Source organism: Columba livia, chromosome 3 (assembly GCF_036013475.1).
Source record: "Columba livia isolate bColLiv1 breed racing homer chromosome 3, bColLiv1.pat.W.v2, whole genome shotgun sequence".
In the NCBI taxonomy this organism is placed as follows: Eukaryota; Metazoa; Chordata; class Aves; order Columbiformes; family Columbidae; genus Columba; species Columba livia.
In genome coordinates, this window is record NC_088604.1 from 78,015,216 (window position 1) to 78,041,834 (window position 26,619).

Genomic DNA, 26,619 nt, shown 5'->3' on the forward strand with positions numbered 1-26,619 from the left:
CCTCAAGCAACAAACTTCAAGGTACGTGGATACATCTTTTCATATGGAGGAAATCAGAAACTGAAATTGCTTGAACTCACTATGAAAACAAAAAAAACAAAGAAACTGTATTACTAAATGGTAAAAATACAAAACTTCTAATTAAAAGATCTGGTTTTCCTCTTAAAAGAAAATCACTACATAGTTTGGGGACTTGTGACCTTTTAGGGTTGTTTGATTTTCATAAAAATCGAGCTTTTTCATTTATCACAATCTTTTCATGAGGAAAACAAGCAATTGCCTGACCAGTTCTTTGAAGCACCTTGGATTATCTATCCATATTTGTCATGTACAAGGAAGAAATAAAAAGTATCCCACAAGTGTCTTCTTCCAAACTGACTCAAATATTAATAGGCAGATGCAAATAATTTATGAGCTGATATTTATTGTCATTTCAAGGTGATTAGGAATGTGTGTGTGAAGTGTCACGGAGGTACCCCGAGGTTAGTTTAAGGGACAACAGGGTCCAAAACAACTTTTAATAAACCGGTGAGAAACAGGGTTTTAATACTCCAAAGTGACTTAAATAAAGGTTCGGATATCAGTTGAGGAAAATTATTAAGGGGCAGCAACTAATACAACAGGCGGTCCACAGAGTGCATGCACATGGCTTCACCAAAACAATGCCGGAGCCGTCCCTGAGTCCCGGAGAAGTACACACTTGCCTGAACACGGTGCGGGATTATTATCAAAGAGATACACGTACTTGTAGTGAGTACGGGAAGTGCACACTCGCGATTCTGCGAGGGTAAATTTATAATACACTCGCAATCCTGCGAGGGTTAATTTACTTACACATGCAAATGTGCACGGAATATTACACGTGCTTATGTGGAAGCACGGGAGGAAAACACACTCACGATTCTGCGAGGAAATAATTTATACACGTGCTCGTATTGAGCACGGAAAGTTACACGTGCAAATGTGCACGGAAGGAAAATACACCCGCGATTCTGCGAGGATTAATTTTACACATGCTCATATGGAGCACGGAAAGTTACACGTGCATATGTGCACGAAAAGTACAAATATACTCGCAGTCCTGCGAGAAGTTTTACTCACACCCATGGCGGCGAGGCAAGCGGGGTCCCCATCCCGGGGAGGGGGGCTCTCGGCCGCAGTATCTTGCTCGTGCTCCGAGAGACCTGTGACAACGGGTGGAGTCTCGACGAGAATCCCGTTTTTATACTGGCTGATCAGATCTGACTGTAGGCATTCTGGGAGCTTCTCTGCACCCCCACACTGGCTGTGGGTGCCTCTGAAGCCTCCAAACATCCCCCACACTGGCCGCGGGCGCCCAGCGGCTCAGTGGCGCCTCGGCACTCCCTTCTCCTAATGGCCCTGGCCAGGGTGCTCTGGGGCCAAACAAAAGAAGCTGTTAGCCTCAAGTAGCAGAGAGAGAGGGAGATGTGCCTACTCCTTCCATACTGAAGGAGGGAGGGAGCGAGAGGGGGGTTTGCATTCTGCCACATGAAGTAATGGAACTTCCTGGCTGTAAGGAACTGTTCAGCACATCCAGCCCAAAGCGCAGCGCTCACCTCCAGCAGCCCCAAAGACAAATAGCAGAAACAAGTACCATGAACGGAAAGCATTCAGAAATAGTATTCCTATGTCAAATCAAGTTGGAGGAAAAGAAATCCTGGCTTTTATTCCTGTATGACATTAAGAAACAAAGGCGATTTTAATACTAAATGCTTCAAGTTGCTGCTTTGGTATTAAACTGCACATAAACATTCGGTAAGAACTCCCACAAATCCAGTATTGTATTTGCAACAGAACTGCTGACAGTCATTGGAGCAACAGTTTACAGTACGTTAGGCTGGTAGATCAGAACTACAGATAAAGTAAGCATATTTCCAGCAGAACTATAATCAGTAAAAATAATTGTTTAGGTAATGTCTAAGCTTGTTTTCCTCAGATGCACAACCAGAAAATACTATTTCCTGAGTCAGCTCTTACAGAAAAAGCATTCACATGTTTCTTCCTCAAAATTATGCTAACAAAGGGATATTAATAATATTATCCTACCAAGATTCTGATTTGCTGGATTGTCACCAGAAATTGTCTATAGATACCAAACACGCTTCTGGTTTTGATGAGTAATCAAACTAAAAAGTAAACTGATTTTCCATTTAAACATAAGTTAATTTTTTGACAGTTTAAGGAAGTTAGCAGTCCTTTTTTACTCAAGAAGTACAATCTGAACAGTGTCCACACCTCTGGTTAATGGTGATAACCCTGAAGTGCTTCTATTCCTATGCAGAAAGACTGAATGAAGAAATAATCTATGAGACTGCCAGGCTGTGAAGGAAATGTTGGTAATTTAGACATTTGAGCTAACACTTCCAAATTGTTTTACATCTAGCATTAAATGGCATTATTTGGATAATAAATCAGAATCCAAACCACATCTATTGTCCTTCCAGTGGCTTCAGGTTTTTTTATGTCCCCCTTCAGATACTGAAAGCAGCCATTATTTCCTGTGAGAAGCCACACCAAATACCCATTATTCAAACACCCTTGATTTATCCTTGTGGCAATTTGAAACGGCTGCAGGAAAAGTCCAGAGCAGAGATATAATGAAGTTTGTTAAAAACAACGAAGGCAAACACTGTACAATACCACACAACTTACTCTAAAGAGCAGGACCTCTGGGAGGAGAATTATTACGTCTATTCTATGAGCCAAAATAAGAGTATGGTGCTGTCCCAGAGAGATAACACATCAAACAGCAACAAGAAAAACTGGGTGCAAAAATACACTGGTCGCAACTGCTGTGTGCTGAAAGTGCTGCCTCCCACTAGACCACACTCTTCTGAAGAAGCGTTTTATGGTTATTTCCTTGGTTTTGTTCTTTATTTTTTAACTGCTGGCACACACAAGTTTGCACTATCCACTGCCAGTTTCAAGAGCCATTGAGTTTACATTTTGAGTCAGGCTTTCTGTGCATAGATGCCTGTCCTCCACATATCTTTTCAATGCCTTGGACAATTTCAACAAAATTTGACAGAGGTGCTGATAAACAAAACAAACCAGGACACTGGGTAAGTGAAGACCACCAAGAGTGCAACGACTGAGGGGTCTCACATGTTAAAGGACACCAAGGAAGGCACATGGAAAAGTGAGACAGTCCTAGTGCTCCAACTATGGGAAAGGCTAAACTGCTGCAATTGCAGTTCAATCACAACCAGACCTCAGTTTGCGGTTGCTGGATCGTCACTGTGCCACTGAGGGCATATAGCAGGGGCTTCCACGTAAATGCTCTCCCTGGGTCTCCTATCTCTGCTTGAGCCTGCAGACACCCATCAGTGGGACAAACAGAAAGGGAGTTAGCAAAAGGACAAGGGGGCATGGGCTTAAACTCTACCAGGGGAAATTTAGGCTGGATATTAGAAAGAAATTCTTTACAGAGAGAGTGGTCAGGCATTGGAATGGCCTGCCCAGGGAGGCAGTGGACTCGCCGTCCCTAGAGGTTTTTAAACTGAGATTGGACATGGCACTTAGTGCCATGATCTAGTAAACAGACTAGAGTTGGACCAAGGGTTGGACTCGATGATCTCTGAGGTCTTTTCCAACCCAGTCGATTCTGTGATTCTGTGATTCTGTGGAAGGAACATGGTTGTCCTGTTATCCCAGTGTCCCCCTTCTGTGCTCTCCTCCTCCCTCCTCCTTGTGCCACTCCTCGGGGGCCTTTGGGAGGGCCTGCGCTGCTCAAGTTTTAAATCATACACAGTTCCTTCTTCTCCCAGGTGTGTCATTCCACAGTTGCACTACTGCTCTATGTAAATGTACATACAATATTTTTAAAGTAAATATTGATATTAAATATTAAGTACCTGGTTAGTCAGACTCGTTGCAGGCAAAGATTTTAGTACATAGTATCAGGTGTTGCTTCACAGTTCTCTGCTGTCTTATTGAGCTCACCAGCCTGTCAAGGTGGCAAATCTCTGTTAACGAGGAGACTCAGAACAGAAAATTGGACCGTCTCATCAGAGCAGAGGAACAGATGAGCACCTCCACATCTTCTGAGTACACGAGATGAAAAATCAAAATATCAGATGTGTCCTGTAGTCCCAAAATGAGCAGAAATGCTTTTCTTCATCCTCCATTAAAGGAAATTACTGCATTTGTCTCAATATAAACATTACTTCCATGGGCAGCAAAGCTAATCAAACCTATTTTATTATAAGCTGTGTTTTGTGGTTGGATTTACTGATATTTAGTAGGATGACAGAGCTGCTTATATAATCTTTTGTCATTAGCACATTATACTGTTTTTCTATGCATATTTTCTGGTGTCTAAAACAGCACAAATCTGTACTACAGGTTTTTTTTCTCATGGAGACACAAATAGGGGCTCTGTCGCCCCTCCTCTTTGGTTTCCTCCTGAAGCCTGTTGGATTATAACGACTCTGAGATCAACACCCTCCCGCCAATCTGCCTGAACCTGTTGGTCTCAAAAGTTGTTCACAGGGCAGGTGGGCACCATGCCCAAAACCTTCTTGACTTACTTAAAATAAAAAAAAGCTGTAAGAAGGCAAGACAGCTATGTTCATTTTTGCAGCCATAATTAGAGGTAGATGATGCCCTTGTATCCATTTGTACTGCACTGAGAGAGATGTAAAAAAATCCTACAGAGTTCCTTTCACTGAACTTTCTCCTGAATCAAGAAGAAGGGAGGAAATATACTACATAGGTGTGCAGTACCAGAAACACAAGAAAACAGCACAACACAGTATTTGTGTTGCTAGGTGAGAAAACTCACGGTAGCCACACTGTCACTGGGATCTGTGGTTGTGTTCTGTGGCTGTTGAGATAGCAAGGAGCCAGAACTGGCAAACCAGCTCAGAGAGCCAAAAACCAAAACACCCTTACGCACTGCCATCCTGCCCCCGCCACCCCCAGACCATGAGACTTTTACAGCAGGATTGAATTGTTATTTCTCAATTAACTGAGCAGGACCTGCATTTTCTGTCATTTGTCTGACTTCTTCCTTGCTACCTGCAGGCACCCATCTTTGTTTTTACTTAAACAGTTCCTTCCCTGGCTGAAGGGGCAGGAAAAATTTCTCTTTAGTCTACATCACCCTGTTCTTCAAAAGCTTGTTAGTGTAACAAAAATTGAATCCTAGTCAGTATTTAATGGATTAGCAGAACCTCTCTGTGGCGCAATACAGTAAATCAATATTTACTGTGTGACAGATGACCCAGAATTATGGAAAACTCTGAAAGTACTACATAAACTTTCTGACAGCTGTATGTATAGCTAAGGACTTTTTGTCTATAGAGCTAGAAAAGCAAGATAAAAATCCATTTCCTTCACAGACTTAAGACAATGAGAAGCAGTTAATATAAATTCTCTGTACCAAAATACGGAAGATCACAAGTCTTTTGAAGTTTCACACCCTCACCTCATAATAACACGTGGAATATTTTGACTAGGTTCATAGGCCGCTGTTGATAACATCTACTGGTTTGGGGACTGTCAGTCTCTGCTAACAGGGATGAACGCACAACCAAGCAGATCCAGCTGTGCACAGCACCCCATGGTGCTGGCCTTTGAAGAGCCCTGTTGAAAGCCAAGAGACTAGCTGTTAAGCCATGGATGCTTAAAAGAATGAGGGGTTACTCCTAAACATTTTCGTTCAGAAGAGCTAATGATTTGGTTTAGGAGTCCTGACAGGTCAAGAGCAATACTGTTGCTTTAACTTGTGGGTTTTGTGACGAAATTAGACCTCTCAAGATAGTCAGGGCACATTGGAAGCCCATTGGGATCAGGAGGCAGAGGTGCTGCAAAGAGATGCTGCAAAGAGAGCAGAGACCTCACATGCTCTGTATCCAGATGCAGTGCAAGCATGTCAGCACTGCAAGATACCTTTCTGCAACTGAGAGCCTGGCTGCAATACAAAGATTGTGCTGTTTCTCCATTCCAGAGCTGTAATCTGCACATGGACAAGCACAGAGCAGATAATGCCAACTCAGGTCATTTATAGGTTTGGCATCTCCACGTCATACTCTATGGAGATTATAGAGATGCATCCTCTGAGAACAGCAGACAGGTTCAGCCTGAGATTGCACAGGGATTGCTATCCAGGAGGGAGAGACATCCTCCTTAGGGTGCAGCTGGGACCACTGGGAAGTCAGGGATACAAGTAATTTAGCAACTATGACACCTACCACCACACCCATCAAGGTAAATGGATGATTTCCTCCCCTCCCGCATGATTGCATCAGTCTTGAAATGTGATTAAAATGCGAACTGAACACAACACTGAACAGGACCAAATTAAGAAGAAAGGTAAGAGTCTTTGAGACTCTTTCTATGAATCAAATAATTAAAAATGTTCAAAAGGAAAACATGCCTTTCTTCTTTTTTTTAACTGCACCACTCTCTTGTGTGATTCTGCACAGCCTGGGGAAGCGACCTTACACAGCTTTGAGAACTAATACATTTCTCTGCAGGGGGGACTCTTCCACAAACAACTTCCTCCAAACCAAATTGACCAAAAAAACACTGGTCTTCTAACATCCAAACAAACAAAAACCTTGCTGTCATGAACCACCAGCAAGTTAGTCCAAAACCCACAACATTAAAGGATTTATGCTACTATAACCACTCATAAAAGTAGGAGAGATTACTCTGACAGGGAGTAAAGTGGTTAGCCAAAATTACAGCTAATAAAATAATTCCCTTCACAGATATTTTTCTGTGAGATGGAACAGATGCAACTAAACTGCTACAATGATGGAAGCTTTTGTACCTTTAGATGACAAGTTCAGCCAAGGTCAGGTTCAAACTGCTTCTGGAACCTACCAGAACGTCCTCTGTGCCCAGTGAACTGATGGGGGTTTTTATTGTGGATGGCATCTCTCCAGCACAGCAGGCAGGACTGAAGCAGATGTGCAGAGAGTAAAAATAAAATGGGGTTGAGGGGAGGAGAAAACCGTAGGCACTATGAGACACATTCCTCTTGCAAAATTGAACATGATTTTGATTTTCCTAGAGCTCGCTCTTGGACTGTTGAGATGTGAGACAGGTTGCTCCTACCTGACACAAGCCTGTATATGGCAAGGAGCAACGGGAAATACTGTACTCTTGTACCAGTACAATGTCATGCAAGTAACAAAGGTATCATAGGGCAGAATGTGTCCCAAAGACATTCATCTCTTTTGGGATGAAATGCAATTTCATGACTTCCCCTCAGCAGTGCAAATTATGTGTGCTGAAGTTACTGCAGCACTTGCCTCCAGTCTGTTATAGACAGCTTTGAAACAAATATGCTTTACACTGAACAAAAGTGGATTCTGCCCAGGGAAGTGGTTGAGTCACCATCCCTGAAGGTATTTCAAAGATGTGTAGATGTGGCACTTTGGGATATGGTTTAATTGTGGACTTGGCAGTGTTAGGTTAATGGTTGGACTCGATGGTCTTAAAGGTCTTTTCCAATGTAAATGATTCTGTGATTCTATGAAGGCTACAGTTACAGAAGATGGAGCTGAACAGCCTCTCCTGAATGAGCAGCATCTAATCCTTCCACAGTTGTACATACAGTTTAAGAGGTTTGGATTTGCTTTTCCATTCTATCACACCAAAAGCACCATGGCAGCATTCAGTGGAATTCACAGGACTCTCCAGCAGCACTAAGTGGTGTAATAGTGCAGGGAATCAGTCTCACATGGTCAAGTGCTGATGACAAACAGCAGCAAGAACATAAGGATCTGCCAGGTCTCACTGGAGATCCTGTGAGGACACAGGTGATCAGGGTGAGCAGAGACCACAATGAAAACACTAGTGCTGTCTGAGAGAAAAACCCCTATGAGGGAGAGCACTTCCATTCCTGCCAGCACAGGTTCCAGTGATCGGCAATTTCAAAGGCGGTTTTTACTTTCTGGAAAAACTGAACCTTGGAACTTTCTGCAGACCAGGACTATACATCAGCTACAGGTAAGTTTAAAACAGAAAACACTCATCTAGCCAGAGCAGACACCCTCACCCAACACTTTAATAAGCTGTAGTTGAAACTAATTGTATGGAGAAGTGCACAATCAGATTTGAGGTCTTGGAAGTGATAGAAAATCCATCAAGACTGCTATGTCCCAGGAGCTAATTACCATCCATTAAAAAATCTGGCACTCTATTTCTGATATGAGTTGTTCCAAATTCCCTATTAGAGCTCATTAAAACTGCCCTACTACAAACATTCCTGTGTGTATTAAGAGTGATTAAGTCACCTCAAGTCACCTGAATGAGTGAATTTGAGAGCTTCCCTCTTTTTTCTGGGAGACTTAACGAGTTTTCTACATCACCATTTTCTAGCCTCTCTCTTCCTAAGTGTATTAACACCAGCACAGGGCAAGGAAGCCCAGTAACATGCGCAATAATGCTACATAATGGCAGAATGTGCTTCTCCATCCCAGCTCTGGACTCCCTCTGCTGCACTGCCAAGGACCGCGCTGACTGCTCAGCCTCGGCATACAACCAGGAATACATGTTCAACCAATTATCCCTCAACCCCTGGTCCTCCCCAGTCCTTTTTGAAGCTTTCTTTCTCAAGACAGACTCCACAGTGTAAGTGGAATCTACTTCTTTCTGCTTCTGAAACATGCAGCCTTTCATTTGGCATACATCAGTACACTTAGTTCATAACGCAATACAGGCTGCTCTTGTTAAATAACCTACCTTGCTCATTTTTGTTATTTCAGCAATTTTTATCATCTGCAAACTTCCATGAAACAGCCTTGTGTTTCTTCATGCTACAGACAAAACCTAATCATTTAGATGAGGTATTAGTACTTTCTTAGCCTCAAAAAACTGCAAGCAAGACTTGTACCTTTCCTATACAAAAGACGGTCAGCAGCTCAAAGGAAATCAGTGTTTCTATTGACACAGACATGCCACAGTTCCACAAAGATATCACAGTACAGAAGGCTGTTCCTCCATTCACCCCTCATAGGTCGTTTGAAAGTATTTTTTTTAAATAAACAACTGTAGCCTCATAGTTTTTACTTCAATGGAAGGCACTACCCAAAGCAAAGTTTGTTGGCTATGACCTGCAATAAGCATACAAAACTCACAGCTGATTTTAAAGAGTTTGCCTTTTGGAGCTGTGCATTCTCCCATGTTTACTGGGACCATAAAGATACCCAGATGAGAGCTCAGGGGAGAAAAATAACTATCATCTTTATTATGGACTATGCCCTGAAATAGTTTTTCTATAAGTACAGACTTTTCAAAATCCCATGAGCTTCGTTAAAAAAAAAAAAAAATTAAAAGCAATTATTACTATGTGTTTATGTTATTGTTGCGTTTCATTTTTTTGTTTGTTCATTTTTTTTTTTTAATTAGTGTACACTTAGCAAATCATTTTGGCAAAAAGTTCCACAACAAAGTCAAAGTTGGTCTTCTACAATCTGCATATTTTTATAATAGGAAAATAAACATAGACATATAGAATTTATTCATTCTCTGCCATTATTTTAAGCATATCTTACCACCAGTTCTCTTTTCCAAACTATGTTCCATGACACATGAGGAAGATTGGAGGAGCAGATTGAAACAGACTGGTTATCCTCAACAAAAAGCTTCACTGATTTGGGTTCTTGCACACCTCTATTTCCCTCTCAACTTGAAAGCTTCAAGCAGATTATTTTTCTAAAGTCTGTCTTTGTCCACATAGTTATTTTTTACCTGCCTCCTAAACAATTCTTCTCCAATGTCAAGGACAGCCCTCTGTTTTCTAGAGAGTACTAGACATTTTGTTAGCAACTCTGTCCTCAGGTTCCTTCAGAACTGGACCAATACTGTAGTTCCTGGTGACTTGCTGCTTTCCAGTTTTCCCTGTGCACTCCAGTTCTGTGTTCTTGTTCAACATATTCATATGCTGGTGCAGCTCCAAGGTAGAGCAGGAGGCAGCACAACAGTTCAGTTGTCCCCTATGGCATGACCCTAAGTGCACACTGTGTCACATTGGAAATGGTGTGGAGAGACGGTAGGTGGCATACAATACTGTAGGTACTCCATCTTCCTAAATCTGTCCCTCCGTCTCACAGGACAAAATATACAAAAGACAAGTTCTTCCAATTCCGCATTAATAAAAGGCAAGGAATAGAAAAAGACATTCTGCCATCCTGTCGGAACACAGTGAGCCAAACTTTCTGCTCCGTTTCACTCTGGAGGCCACATTCTGCCTCTTATTTTTGCCTTTAGTGAGGCTATAAAGTGCATAGGCTATTACCAGGCATAAGAGAATGAAGCCATTTTTAATCTGACATTGTGTGAAAGAAAAAAAAGTTACATGAACACAAGTATATAAGTGTTTTTATAGACCAGAGCCCCTGAAGACCTACCCTAGCAGAAGACTAAGGAGCAGAAACAAGGCTGAAAAGGAAATCTGACACAAAAAATAGTTTGTGTGGTTGTTTTCATTGCAGAGTACACCACTGCAAAGACAAAAAGAAGTCAAAGAAAACCTTTTCATGAACCACAATTTTTCTGGGATTCCACATACATCCAGTGTCCCATAAAATGTAACTGTGGAATAAACAATAATTCATGGCTTTGTTCATGTCTAAGCACAAGAAGTTTTCTCCACTTGTACCCTCTCCCATGCCTTGTTCCTGCTGTTGGCTGGGCAATGTAGTGGAAGCAACTGAACACAAGAAGCAAAGGAATAAGAAGTCAGAGTTCAGTGGCTCCTACAAAATAATCAGTGCATCACACTTGCTAGAAGCTAGGATCAGAGGATAAAAAACCCAAACCTGTAGTTTTGAAGTAGTAAGTAGTTCAGGAAAAGCTACTTTGTAGAGACTGAAAATGATTCCATAAAACTTCCTCCCATGGCTTTAATTGCATGTGCCTGGGTTCAGCATCTGAGAATCCTTTATGATAAGAAGTCAATACCTACAACAAACAGTGACATACATCTACAACTTCATCTACAAAATTAAAGACTGCACTTTCCAGTAAGTAAAATACAGCAATCCAATAAGTTTGTACAACGCAAGGAGTGAAAGACTGTTTATATTGCGGCACTGAGCTTGTGCACTATTTTTAACCTCTTTTATTGTTTAAGTATGTGCAACACTTAGGGATTATTCTGACAAAACAGCAAAAGCCTCAATATCGCCTACAGGTTTATTTTTAATTCTTTTTGATGTCCATAATTCTAAATTGAATAATGAGCATTGTTTACTACTCTGTCACCTGTGCTGGATTCAGTCCAATCTGTATGTCACGGTGAACTATTGACACACTGTAACACTATTTTTCTGTATGTGATAAAGATAAAACACAACATGTAATTTGCTAACTCATTCTCAAAAATCAGTTAATCTTCTTAAATGTTGCCTACTTCAGAGAAAAAGTCATGGAGGAAAGAGAATGTATATCATTATGAGGTTATTCGAGTATTAATGGCACCATTATGAAAAAATGTGGTTAAAATGTATTATTTAATGCATAGATCTGTAGGAAAGTGGACATGCAGCTATGAAACTTGAAAAAGTTCTACAAATTCAGGGAAGTCATCTAGAATCTGCATTGCTACCTCAGTCCCGAATTGCAGACCACAAACTCTACACTGCATGTCTCAGCTGAAAAAATAAAACTCTTCCTTAATACTGATCTGGATAACCAAGAAAGGTTTAAAGGAATTTCTTATCCCGAGAAAAAGAAGAAACTCAACGCCTCTTCAGCAAGGAGGGACAAATAGAAGAGTGGCCTATGGAAACCCCTATGTGCCTTCTGTGCAATTTTTTCACTGTCTTGAGGATCAGCACCTACACTGCTAACACTGGAAGTGGAGCAGATTTATGAGGATGCAAGATCTAGAGACTGAGGATTGCTAAGAATATGATGTGTGAAGTGGAGAGCACTGAAGTTGTTTACATGTTATTTCACTTTGAATCACAGAATCACAGAATGTTAGGGATTGGGAGGGACCTCGAAAGATCATCTAGTCCAATCCCCCGCTGGAGCAGGTTACACAGGAATGTGTCCAGGCAGGTTTTGAATGTCTCCAGAGGAGACTCCACAACCCCCCTGGGCAGCCTGTTCCAGTGTTCTGTCACCCTTACTGAGAAGAAGTTTCTCCTCATATTTAAGTGGAACCTCCTGTGTTCCAGTTTGTACCCATTGCCCCTTGTCTTATCATTGGTTGTCACCGAGAAGAGCCTGGCTCCATCCTCACGACATGCACGCTTTATATATTTATCAACATTAAAGAGGTCACCCCTCAGTCTCCTCCAAGCTAAAGAGACCCAGGTCCCTCAGCCTTTCCTCATAAGGGAGGTGCTCCACTCCCTTCATCATCTTCGTTGCTCTGCGCTGAACACTCTCCAGCAGTTCCCTGTCCTTCTTGAACTGAGGGGCCCAGAACTGGACACAATATTCTAGATGTTGTCTCACCAGGGCAGAGCAGAGGGGAAGGAGAACCTCTCTCAATCTACTAACCACTCGCCTTCTAATACACCCCAGGATGCCATTGGCCTTCCTGGCCACAAGGGCACAGTGCTGGCTCATGGTCACCCTGTTGTCCACCAGGACCCCCAGGTCCCTTTGCCCTACGCTGTTCTCTAGCAGGTTGTTCCCCAACTTATACTGGAACCCGGGGTTGTTCCTACCCAGATGCAATACTCTACACCTTCCCTTGTTACATTTCATTATTTTTTTCCCTGCCCAACTCTCCAGCCTGTCCAGGTCCCGCTGGATGGCAGCACAGCCTTCTGGCGTGTCACCCACTCCTCCCAGCTTAGTGTCATCAGCAAACTTGCTGATAGTACACTCAATTCCCTCGTCCAAATCGTTAATGAATATATTGAATAATACAGGCCCCAGTACTGACCCCTGAGGGGCTCCACTAGATACTGGCCTCCAACTGGACTCCGCCCCATTGACCACGACTCTCTGGCTTCTTTCCTTCAGCTAGTTCACAGTCCACCTCACTATCCGATTGTCCATACCACACTTCCTCAGTTTAGCAGCAAGGATGCTGTGGGAGGCTGTGTCAAAGGCTTTAGTGAAGCCAAGGCAGACCACATCCACTGCTTTGCCATCATCTATCCACCTGGTTATATCCTCATAAAAGGCGATGAGGTTGGTTAAGCATGACTTCCCCTTGGTAAAGCCATGTTGACTGCCCCTAATGACCCTCTTATCCTTGATATACCTTGAGATGGCACCAAGGATAAGTTGATTGTATGATACGACTATTTGTGTTATTTTACTTTAAACATTCATTTTCCACTTCAGCAAAACCCTCTAGCATTCTGAACTGTAATACTCCTAAGTAGATTATTATATTCAGCAAATTATGGAAGTTTTCTCCTACTGACAAGATAACCCTCATCAAATCAAATTGGCCTTATGGATTCTACAAGCCAACTTAGATGTCACATTTAAGTCAGACTTCTTAAGGGGAACAGAAACCATTCAGTCTCCCAACATTTCCATCATGCATCACCATAGCAAAGCAATTTAAGCCACACACTGCAAACAAGAGTTAAATTAATTTAGGAAATTACTTAAACTGGTAAAGAATATTTTTTTAACTGTAAACAGACATCTGTTTCAATCCTTATAACCATTCATTAGCTCTGGTGTTTGCCAACATAATGCAGCAGATGTTATTTTCTTGTTGTATATTTTCATGAGACACGGTCATTGTTTAAGCTACATTCTAAAAAGGACTCAGAATGAAATGCAACTAGTTAAATTAAAAATGGAATGTTATTCTCCAATGTGAATTAATTACAATGACACATTGAAGTAAGAAGAAATAATACATGTTCTGCAAATAGCTACAAAATGGCTGTAATGTTAACATCTAGCTGATCTTCATGCACAAGCGAAAATAAGAGTACACTGGAAATGCTTGTTACCGTGTCTCTGAGCATTCTTTTATAACATAGATGTGTGTATAAATAATGTATACTTGACAGAAGCACATACATGGAATCATAAAATGATAGAATGGTTTGGGATGGAAGGGAGCTTCAAGATCATCTAGTCCAACCCCCTGCCATGGGCATGGCCACCTTCCACTAGACCAGGTTGCTCAATGCCCCATCCAACCTGGACTTGAACACTTCCAGGAATGGGGCATCCACAGCTTCTCTGGCCAGCTTGTTCCAGTGCCTCACCACCCTCGTGGTGAACAATTTCTTTGTTATATCTAATCTAAATCTACCCTTTTTCAGTTTAAAAGAGTTACCCCTTGTCCTATCACTATACTCCCTGATAAAGAGTCCCTCCCCATCTTTCCTGTAGATCCCTGTTAGGTACTGGACAGCTACTATAAAGTGTCTCTGAGCCTTCTCTTCTCCAGGCTGAACAACCCCAACTCTTTCAGTCTGTCTTCATAGCAGAGGTGCTCCAGCCCCCTGATTGTCCTTCGTGGCCCTTCTGTAGACCAGCTCCAACAGGTTCCTCTTACATTGAGGGCACCAGAGCTGGATGCAGGACTCCAGAAGGGATCTCACAAGAGCGTAGAAGAGGGGTAGAATCACCTCCCTCGACCTGCGGGCCATGCTCCTTTTAATGCAGCCCAAGATAGGGTTGGCTCTCTGGGCTGCAAGTGCACATTGCTGTGTCATGTTAAGCTTCTCATCAAGCAACACCGCCAAGTCCTTCTCCTCAAGGCTGCTCTCAATCCATTCTCCACCCAGCCTATATTTGTGCTTGGGATGGCCCCAACCCATATGCAGGACCTTGCACTTGGCTTTGTTGAACTTCATGAGGTTCACATGGGCCCACCTCTGAAGCATATACATGCACATATAAACACAGTCTGGTATTTAAATTCTGTATTATTGTCTAAGCCAATGTATGTAGTGGAAAAGGACAAAATAAATTGAATAAACAAGAAATCTCTATCTTTTCTCAGTCTCTCTAAACTGAAATGCAGCCCAATGTGTTGAAATCTTCCAAAGTTCAGATAATTTACCTCCCATTTCTCTTTTAATACAAAAAATAAGATGTAACAAAGAAAGTTTTCCTCACACTATTTCAGTTCAACAGAAAAGGATGGTAAACCTATATGAGATATCTCTCTAGATTTGAGTGGTACCTATATGTATCTGATAATAATCTGAAGCATTAGATGTTCATTTGGACTGGATTTTAAATCTCTGCAAGTTCATCCATCACCAGCTTACAGTCTGCAGGAACAAAAACATTACTTACTTTATATCTTGTTTCTCTTTTCTGTCCTTTTTTTCCAGACTCTAGTGCTTGTGAAAGGTCCAAAATTACTTTAACTGGAGAGTAGACTAGAGAAAAAGATGTTCTCTTTATCACCAGAAAAACGGTCCTACCTCGTCCTTTCAACAAAACTTAAGCCTGAAACCTAAAACCAGCTCCCAGATTCTGACTACTAACATGTCTTTCAACATCGTGCATTTATTAAAAATAAAAACTTTATAGTCCAGTTTGAAACTCCCTATTCAGCATTCAAGGAACACAGACTACATAAAGAATTCTACAGCTAAGGACAAGACAAAGCATGTAAGGTCAATGTAACTTCTGTTACTAGACCGACAGCTACAGCTTTTTGTAAAACTTGAATAAGCTTTTGGGCATGCCATCCCTTCTTGGAGTAGGAAACAGATAATAGAAGCAGCCTACTTGAGAACTATATAACAGAGAAAACTGAGAACCGTGACTATTGCAACAAAACACCACAAGACTATTTAAGATATTCAATTTTGCTATTTGAAATTCAGACGACACAAGATAAAGGCAGCAGCCAGTTTAACGTGACATCTCTTTCCTATGAGATCACTGATATTAACCCTACAGTTAAAAGCACATGACAAAAAGCCAGTTCATGTCCCAGGCAGTGCAACTATGCTATTCTGTTAATATCTGTGAAACTGTACTATAAACTTTCTACCTGTTCCACCAGAGCAGGCTCACACCAATTACACTAATCTGTGTAAATCGCATACAGAACTTCAAAGGAAAGAACAGTGAAGTACAAGGATTACATAACAAATAACACTTGGAAAAAAAAGCAGAAAGAACATGCACGGTTAAGCACAAAATATCCTCAACTATCTGACTGTCAGGTTTTGCCTCCAGATAGAGTTCTGAACAAAACTACGAAAGACAATAGCAGAAGCAGAAATAACAGATGACGTAACAGGAATGGACCTGAAGAGATCAGTGGGTCTTGCTGAAACTACAAGATGTGAGCCCATGCAGGTGAGAATGGGAGAGAGCACAGTCCTGGTCTAAAGAGCCCCTTCCCTCTCAAGGTCAGTAAGCATGTCAGGCTGTTGGGAAGAGACAGGGCTGAGACTTGCAAGGCCATGGGCAGCAGTGAATCTGCTGTCTCTCACACTGATCGGATGTAACTGGAGCCACCCAGAGCTCCCAGCCCCTGAGGCAGGCAGCTGGAGTCTGAGGTGAAGCCCATCTTCTGTTTCGATTCCAATGGCCAGGAAGGAATGAGTTCCAGCAGCTTTAGTTACAAAGTAGTAAACAATAAAACAAACCAACCAACAAACAAACAAACCAACCAACAAACAAACAAACATCAAACCAAACCAGAAACAAAAAAACAACCCCCCCCAAAAAACCCCCAAAACAGCAATAAAAATGTAAAAACAAATGCAGAAGAGGGCAAAATGAATCAAGAGACAGGATAAGTTAGTGGAAGGACAACATGCAAGGCTACATATGTATGTGTGGCTGTGGCTGTGCAGTAGTAGTGCTTCCTATAAGACTGAGCTATGTGCAAGAACTTGGCTTTGTGTTGATCACAACAATTTGAGACATCGGTGACTTGTATTCTCAGAGGACATTGCATACCACTGATCATTAGGCATTACACTTAAATATAATTCTATCCCTTGAGGAAGTCACCCACATGCTGATGAGCTGATTAACCCTTCCAGAGGTCTGCTTTCCATTTAGAAATACAAGCTAGACTCCAACTACAGCCTTTCACTAGAAAAAGTACACCAAACACTAAGCCCCGTACATGAAAGCCTTAACTGCTTTGAGATCAAACCTACTTCACTTCCACTGAACAGCACCTCCCAGATGGCTCCAGGGCAGGCCCTGAAACACTAATATAGGGACTGTCCACTCCCCCTGCTCGTGGCTACTCCATCCCAGATGACTGTACAACCTTTGCCTACACAATCTAGTCATGTCAACAGATCAACCACGAACTTCTCATGCTAGTCCACCCACCCCTGACTCTACACCTCCAGGCAGAGCAGCTCCAAGACAAACATGCACATGCGCAGACAGACACTCCACAGAACGCTATAGACAACATGACTAGACTGGAGAAAAACGCTCAACAAGAATGGTTCCTGGACCAGAGACACCAATGAGCATGAGAACCTACAGGGCAGCAGTGATGAGGCAAGGAGCCTCTACTGCAACCCCAGAAGAAAAAGGAGTTGAACGTAATGGCCCCTAGTGAGACAGGACTGCCAAAACAGAGACAACGCAAGTGTAGAAGACTGGGCTGCAAGACCTATCAACTCCAGGCACAAGCTGGCATCACGCTGAAAAGTTCCCTGTCCCCTCTACCTGCCCAAAGGGAACAGACCCGGTACCACTAAGAAGTGCAGCAACCCACCCCAAAAATGAAGTGCAGTAAGTGAAAATGTAGCCCATAAAATACAGTAATCATATTATCATTAATATTGTGTATTGAAATTTCCTATAGAAAATTAAGATGCTATTGTGTTACACTAAATTTCTAGCAAGACCACAGATACTGTCTAACTTCTACCACGAGTACATTCTGAGTAGGACTGAATGACAAAGCAGAATTAGATTCCATAAGCACCTCTCCTAAAAAAATACCCCAGGGCTTACTTTACCTCCCCAGGAATCCAAAGGTCTCCCAGGGACCCCCTCATCTTCCAGGGCTCCCCAGACCGTTCCCAGGTATCGCCTCATCTCCCTGGGGCTCCCCTGAGATCCACCGTCATCCCCAGGGTTCACCTTGATTGCCCAAAGCTGCTAAGATTTCCCCAGGGCTTGCCTTGGTTCCTCAGGGCTCCCAGCGCCTCCTCAGGGTTCCCAATGCCTCCCCGGGGCTCCCCATTCCTTTCCAGGGTTCCCAGGTGCTTTGTATTTTCCTGTAATTGTTGACTGCACTGAAGATGGGGCATTGTTTTTTGGTTGCGCTGCTGTATACCAAGTTGCTGATATAATCTCTCTTCCTAGGACTGATGGTCAGGTTATCTAGTAGGGGTTAAGATGAGCATCTAGTGTGTATCTGTAGATGGAGTTTAGGCATTTCCGAAGGAAGCAGCAGGGGCATAAGGCAGAGTGTCTTTCAGGCTATGGGGTGGCTCATCGCCTTCCCGATTACCCACAGAGCACTGCATTGTCCCTAGAACCTTTGCAGCATGCAGCAGCCCCTGGTAGATCGTTCAAATGTACCTTCCAGAACTGTGAGCTATGTTTTTCTGTGCCTTTTACTTAAATCTCCAACTTAAATTGTGTATCTATCTGTTCACCATCCAGCTGGGTGCCACAGCCATAGTTATTTAAAGACCTTTTTCCAGCTACAGAGCAGCATCAAAGTGACTTGTTTGATATTGTTTGTGAAGATGCAAAAGGCTGAGCCATAAGGTTCTGCAGGCATGTGAGTGGTACCTGTAAGACTGCCTTACAGGTTTTGTTTTACTTTTATTATAAAGATGCAAAGCAATGAGTAGGTGGGATATTGGCAGCAGAGGTGACTAAGCCAATGTGAGCAACGACTAGTACTGGTAGACATTTTTCAGGTGCTCCTAAGTGTCTGGGTTGCACTTCGTAGTCGGGGTGGGTGGCTGCACTTCTTCTTACCCATCCAGGATCAGTCGCCTTTGAGTGAGTAAAAGAGATAGAGAATACTTCAGCGTGATGCCAGCTTGTGCTGGGCAGGTCCAGCCTGTGTGTCCCTGTTGTTCTGTAGTTTGGGAAGCTTGCCTTGTGCCTGTTAGATGATCCTCGGGTCTCGTTGCGCTCAAGGGGCACGGCAGGCGTCTGGCGTGCCATCCCAGACTCTGGAATGCCGGTGCCGATTGGTGTAGTGCCGACCGGCGGCTGGTTTTCTTGCATCAGCAGCCGAAAGTGTAGCTGGTTCTTGTGCCTTGGACATTTCTGGTTGCTTGTGTTTTATGGTTTTGTTCCAGGCTGTGTCAGCACCTCTGTTCTGTAGCCCTCCAGTTTAAGGGACTAGCACTTCTTCCCAGCATTCTGAAGTTGCTAGGTCTTGCAACCGGTTTTTTGCGCTTGCATCGTCTCTGTTTTGGCAGTTCTGTCTCGTTAGGGGCTGTTACGTTCAACTCCTTCTTCTGTGGTTGCAGTAGAGGCTCCTTGCCTCATCACTGCTGCCCTGTATCTTTTTGTGCTCATTGGTGTTTATGGTCCAGGAGCCATTCTTGTTGTTGAGCTTTTTTCTGTGGTCTGAGTCATGTTGTCTGTAGCGTTCTGTGGAGTGTCTGTCTGCACATGTAAGGGTTTGTCTTGGAGCTGCTCTGCCCCGAGGTGTAGAGTCAGGGGTGGGTGGACAAGCATGAGGAGTCCGCTGTTGATCCATTGACATGACTAGATTGTGTAGGCAAAGGTTGTACAGTCATCTGGGATGGAGTAGCCATGAGCAGGGGGAGTGGACAGTCCCTTCATTAGTGTTTCGGGGCCTGCCTTGGAGCCAGCTGGGAGGTGCTGTTCAGCGAGAGTGAAGGTTTAATCTCAAACCCTTCCCAAGCCCCTAGAAACCAGCCATGATATTCCTGGTCCATGGACCCATTATGACAACTAACAGTGGCACGACTGAACACAAATGTAAGTGCTTGCAGGATAATTGCCCATCTCTGACAAGAAGTCTTAAGGCAGGGCTTCATCTTTTATTAAATTTTAAATCTTAAAAGTATTGCCTTGCAATGATATTTCTACCCACCTGGTGCTGATCCACTTGCTTCATTCATGCAGGACTTTTACTTGAAAAACACCTAACCTACAAATGGATCAAAATATCAGTCATGCAGACAAAGCACATATTACAAACAAGTAAATAACAAGCTTTTCTTCTGGGAAGAAAATAAATCCTCAGTTCCTGGCAAGGAGGCAAACCACTGTTCCTAGCAACCAAGACTTCAGAACAACAATCTAAACTGATGAATCAGAATTTCTAATGACAGAAACAGAATTATACACAGGCCTCTACAAAGGTTTATAGGAGAAGTTAAGCATAACTACGTTACTAGTAACATGACAAATGCAGCTAAGCTAGAAAACATATGATAAAAATAGTAACCAAAACAAATGGTAACCACAAAGATGGTTTTATCATTTTAAAAAAGGAATTTTATGCATCTGATTGTTCAAATTACTTTTTTTTCCCAGTAATATTGAGCTGAATTGGCTACTCAACAAAGTCAATACCATTAACTGCTAATGCTGAAATAGAGTTTTGTTTTTCACATCAGGCAAGAAATGTTTGACAGCCATGGCAGAATTTGTATAGATTTTAGCAAAGAATGGACTGTTTGTTTGCCCTCTGTGACTTTCCTCATTGTGGCTGGGCAAAACCACAGGTGGCACTAAGAGGAATTTATTTAGCTGGCAAAATTTCTTTCCTTTGTTCTTTTCTTGGTAGAAAAAGAAGGAATAGAGAAGTAACTACTAGGGACTGAATTTTCTTGGGAAAATGTGTTTGTTCTTTTAACAAGAGCAGGGGTACAGGGTCTCCCTCAAACTAACAACTAGGGTGAGGGGGAAGATGTAACAAGAGCAAGGTACAGGCATCTCTTTGATATTGGCACAAATGTAAGCACACATAGTATCAGATTAGTAGAATGGCATCTAATTTCTTTAATTAAACAGAAAAAAACATAACAAGATTCACTGCTTGAAAACCAAAGCTAGAAAAATCTGAACAGGAAGGAAAATGCAAATTTTAAATTAAGGTAATTACTGGAATATTTCATTGAAATGTATTGGTATAATAGATTCCTCAGCATCCCACTTGGATATCTTTCTAAAAGATAAACCCTCAAACAACCATAATGTATTAGGCTTCACACAGAATAAGTGGGTAATATTTCGTGGCATCTGTTAGAACACAGATACGAATAAATGTACATAATGGTCCCTTTCGACTCGGAATGATCAAAAGCTTTAACCCAAAGTGAATATACAAAAGAACAAGAAAACAATTTATGGAATCTTCTGCCAACTTCATTTATGGTGATTAGTATCTTCCTGGATAATAAAATCTAACTGACATAATTTCAAGGTATCACTAGTGTGAGTAATCCTGGAAAAACTGGAAACTTGTTTTATGGAAATTAATTTTGTAGTTATGCTATCTCTCAGTTTCTTCAAGACTTAATAACTTTTGAAACCAATAACCAATTTAAAACAACAAACAGGACACTAAGTGTCTGAGAAATTAAATTCTTGAAGCTGAGGGACCAGGTGTATAATTTGCTTTTCCTCACTGCCAGCAAGAATCAATCTATTGGCATACCCACGTCTTAGTATAATATACCTATAAGTAGGAATAATATATATAGGTATGAATATCTGCGATTTTCTATTAAAGGGCTTTCACCCTGATCAGCCAGAGAGGGGAACAGGATGAATCCATTGCTACTGTTTATGCTGTGTTTTCTGTTGGTGTTGATCTACATGGCAAATCATGTGTATGTCTATACAAATACTGTGTGTGGGTGTGTCTATTTGGGAATAGCTCAGCCTCACTACTCTTTGAATGGGGGATCAGAGAGCAGGAGCAGCCTCTCCTCTCTCAAGCTACCAGATTCAGGTACTCTCAACAGCCCTTGTTATCACCCCGGATTTGCCCTCTTCCCTGTGGATGCCAGAGACATGAAGACCTTCTTGGAACAGCTTTACCCTTGCCCACCAGTATACTGCAGGGCTTACCACTGCATCCTTTATGCATAAAAGCTGTTAATCAAAAAAGAAGCTTCTCTGAGGAAAATAAATCTGAAAACTACGTTTTTCTAAATACATCTATATCTACAGCTTGTTGGACTGGCTTGGCTTTTGTTTGCATTCTCTTAACTATCCATGCTTGTTAACTTTGGATATTCTTCTTATTGTGTTTAAGGAGATTAGGCCCCAGTGTGTGATAATTTGCCTCGCTTTCCTGGGATTTTTGTATTCACTCCATCCTATGGTTTCTCAGATTGAACTGTCTTATGAGAATTACTGTTTGATGCACTTGTTCCACTACAGCAGCTTGTACCAAGCACTCTGCCAACTGTCTCTCAAAGTAGTATAGAAATTCATTTACGTTCCTGCCTATGTAAACCAAGAATCACAAGAATGACATTTTCTTGACAAAACTGTTACACCTTAAAAAACAGCAATTGAAAAATTTAGCAATATGATCAAATTTATTCTGTACTATAATTAAGTTCTTCCTCAATTACAGGTTATTCCATTGACAACCAGTGCACAGCAGAATTCAGTTGAAATTTGAAATTTCCAGGCAAGTATCTATGTCAAAGTAACAGATTAACATAGTTAATTTATTTTTATCATCCCACAACGAACCAAGTGGGATTTTCTTTTTCCAGAGTGAATGCGTTTTGCTTCTTCTACTAAAAATATAAGAATACCATACAAAATGTCATGCAGTTTCAAGGACACTTTTTTCTTTTTGAAGAAGTAGAAGGTGGGAGATGATTGAAAAGAGCAGACAAGCAAGCTGTTTCATGGAGAATGGAAACAATGAAACCTGGTTTCCTATGGATTTATGCTCTTGGTTGAGCTCTATGTGGCTTCTCTCCTGCCTAACTCATTCTGTTTATGCTGCATAATTTGCCTCAGACCATTAAAAGGGTCTTCTGCTTATATTCAGACATGTGTGTGTATTAAAAAAAAAAGTATAAAAATGTATTAGACTTTTTACTTTTTCCTCTCTGCCAAACTGGCTGCAATCGCCCGTGAGGTTCGACATGCTATGCTGGTAGAGACAGAGGACTATATTCTTTGAAGGCTGGTTGGTCTCTGTTTACAACAGGAAATTCAATTTCACAAATATTCTCCAACTTACATTTATATGGGTATTTATAACATTTGATATAATTTATTTCTTATGCCTTTATTTTCAGGAAATGCTTTCAGGAATTTCTTCTGTTCTGGGGAACACAACCATTGATGGAACACAAAGGATTTATACTGCATGAACCACACACAAAAGATCCATAGATAAATCACTGATAGAGAGAGTACCCCAGTTTTCATCTAGAGGAGGCCCTGCATGTAGCTAATGGCTTTTCTCTCTGGAAAGTTTAAGATTAAAGACTGGCAGGCTCCAGTTGCCTGATGCTTATTCTCAGACACCTGCTGACACTGTGATTACTCCACAGGCCAAACAAAGTCAAGTCAGAAATACCTAATATCATTAGATGGCCAGCAGGATACAGCTAAGGCCACTACCTGTAATCAGGAGCATCCTCTGCAAGTGAGAACGAGGACAAAATAAGGAACACTCTAAAATTAAATATCTTAAAATGGAAGTGTACTTCCCTATCATAATGTAAGCAAAATTACATACAAACTTGAGGTACCATGAATCAAACAGACGAGTTCTGTTGGAGAGCAAGAAAAGGGTTTCAACTTAACCATTCCTTCTTCCATGAGGGTCAAAAAAAACCCTAAACCTAACACCAGATAAACCGAGGGCTAAAACTGTAACACTGTGCTGAGCCTTCCTTTAGGCAGAGTGCTGAAAGGTAAACTACTGCCCAACTGAGGGTGCAGGTCAGAGATGGCAGATTACACTCTCATTCCTACTGGCTTCCCCTCTAGGGAATACCATAAATGTCATAAATGACCTCTTTTCCTAGCCACTGGTCTGGAAACTTGCAGTTAATTAATTTTACCCTATTCAACAAAAAGATCTAGGACTCTATCGTTACTGAACATCCAGCAATAAATGCAAGCTTCCCCAGGCTTAGCTAACAGTTTTTAACAATGATTGGCAGCTCCTTCCAAGGTCTCCACAGGTCACTCAGAATCACAGCCTGCCCCTGGTACTCCAGGGGCACTCTTTTCCAGGCACCAGAATTCTGTAAACACTTCTTTCACAGCCTTGCCCAACCATACAGTTCAATTCAGTATGAGTTGAATTTAACTGACCCTCACCTAGCAAAACCAGAGTCTATGTAGTTGGACAGGAAAATAGTCTGAGTTGGCAACCTTTTAGGCTTCTTCTCATTCTAAAAGGAGTAAAGCCCATGTGGACCGTTTTCTTTTACAGTTACCTACACTGGTAAGGTTGTATGTTCTTCCTACTTATTTCAGCTAACCAACTCCTGCCATGATTGGGAGAGCATGCAGGCTGACTCCAAAGACTATCAGTTACAGCACACAGCTACGCAGAAGACAACATGCACACTGCAACTCGTGCTTCTTGAATAACCTGTGTTCTATGCAGTCACTAGATTATAGAATAAATATTTCAAAGGGATAAAAAAATATATGAAAGGGAACAAACCTAAACAGTAAATCTTTGAGGAAATACACATAAAACCTCCAATTCATAACAGCAAAACTCAAAAAAGCGCAATTGGCATCACTACTTCCCAGTTTTTGTACATTTGAATGACTTCAACCTAGATAGAGCATGGAGAAGGAAAGAACATTTTATGGTAGAAATTACAACAGAAATTCAAGTGGAATGCTAAATAATTTGAGCCCTGACACTGCAAATGCTTTACAATACATTTGTTTGCAATCCCAAGGTGATTGCAAGTCCAACAGTGAAATAACAGAGTCCTGTATCTGCAAACAGGACTAAACAGTTCTTAGATTATGGTACCAGCAATCAAGGGTTCTGTCAAACAGTAGCAGTAGCCCTAAAATTCTCCACATGCACTTCTGAAAATGAAAGGTTGATTTATAAAACCTAGTAAAAGTCTATGTTGAACAAAACAACATTGTCTGTGTCTCTTCATGTGGCCTGCCTGGGCAACCAGCCAATAGACTGAAATAGTTTAATATTATATAGAAAACCTACCTGTAAAATCAATCACAGTAAGCTCAGCACAGGAAGTTCAGGGCACAGGTGAAGTAGCCATTTAAAAGCGTTGTTCTTTTGTTAACAGTCTAGTAAATACGCAGTTCTTCTGTGTGCTTCTTTCTCTAGATTAAAGATGCCTGACAAACACCTGCAGGAAGCCATAAGTTAACATTACTATTTCATTCCTCCTGAAAAAAAAAAAAAAAAAACACAAAACAAAGTATTGGAATGTAGACTATGAAAATGCACTTTTCATCTTAGATTATACGAGAAGCTTTGTTACCTCTCTAACCTCCTACTCCCCAAGAGGAACACTAGAGTTGTCAAATTTTTTTAATTACGTATTTAAGCACGAAACATGATCCATACTACTGAAGTGAAATAGGGAATAAGAGTCTTTATGCTTAAGAGAAGGATAAATTAGCTAGATGTGGTCATCAGTGAAAGCAAAGAACAGGCAAACAAGAATCCGGAGTTATCATCTCTTCTCTGAAAATACCTCTGGCCAGATCCAGTGAAGTAGTTAGGCCAAAGGAAGGTACAGATGTTCTAAACTGTGCTACAAATAATGCCTGGTCTGGTCTTAAGTAACACTTAAATTTTGCTTCTGATGACACCCAAAATTTTACATAAAACAGAAGTATACTGATCATATGTAATATATCTAGTGAATTGACTCTGTGTAATATATCTATTGACTCTACAGTGCTGTTGAGGGCAGAAACTACATCTTTCCTCTACACTAATATCTTAACTGTGCTCTGTCTGGCCCTAGCAGCTTGAATTTGTGGCTGTGCCGTGTCTCAGCTTTAACAGGAAAAGCCTGTGAATTTGTTTTATAAGGATACTGTCCTGGCAAATGGACAATATGGATTTCAACTTCCTTAACTTGAGGAGGCATTTGAAGAGAATACATGTTTGCTACTACCTGACTAAATGGTAGCCAATTACATTAAGCAGAAGTGCTACACCTGCAATTACAGTGCAGCTGTAAAAGGTTCTGGTTTATAAATCTCAGCTAAAGAGAAACACTCCTCTACTATCCTGAAACACTGCACCAGGTTTAGGGGTAGGGAGTGTTTCTAAGCATCCTCTCCACATTTCCTGGCAAGTTCTGATCACTCCTACACGACACTTTCCCTTTGCACTGTCTTGGGATCCTAGGCATCAGCTCCGGTTCTGCATGCCACCCAAGGGACGAAATGCATAATTTATTAATGCCGCCTCTTAACATCTCTTTGTTGCAACTGCTCCTTCTGAAAGTGGTGATGATAATTTCTACATCACAAGAGAGCAGACACTTAACTGGAGCGTAACTGGAGACTGAAAGAGACTTTTGCTTTCCTCAAAAGCCAGAATCGCAGTGCTACAAGGTACTCTTATTATGCAGTGAAACAGCTGATTGCATCCCTCACACTTTTAAATGACCCATGGTTCCATATAGACCCTGCTCCTAGCTGACCTGAAAGTATTCTGTATTTAAAGATGCAGAATCACTAAATAGAGGGTTGCTCTTGATCCTGCTAAGAATATAAAACAATACAAGGAAGAGTGGCCATATGTGATGTACA

The 26,619-nt window shown here is 41.6% G+C and overlaps 1 long non-coding RNA gene across 1 annotated transcript; it reads right to left on the minus strand.

The window, feature by feature from the left end:
* Window positions 1-25,223, minus strand: LOC110363389 (uncharacterized). The gene is made up of 3 exons (XR_002421428.2): window positions 25,046-25,223; window positions 19,952-20,008; window positions 1-79 (listed from the first exon to the last, which is right to left on the minus strand). It is a non-coding gene; the product is annotated as an uncharacterized LOC110363389 (long non-coding RNA).
* Window positions 25,224-26,619: the final 1,396 nt, after the last annotated feature.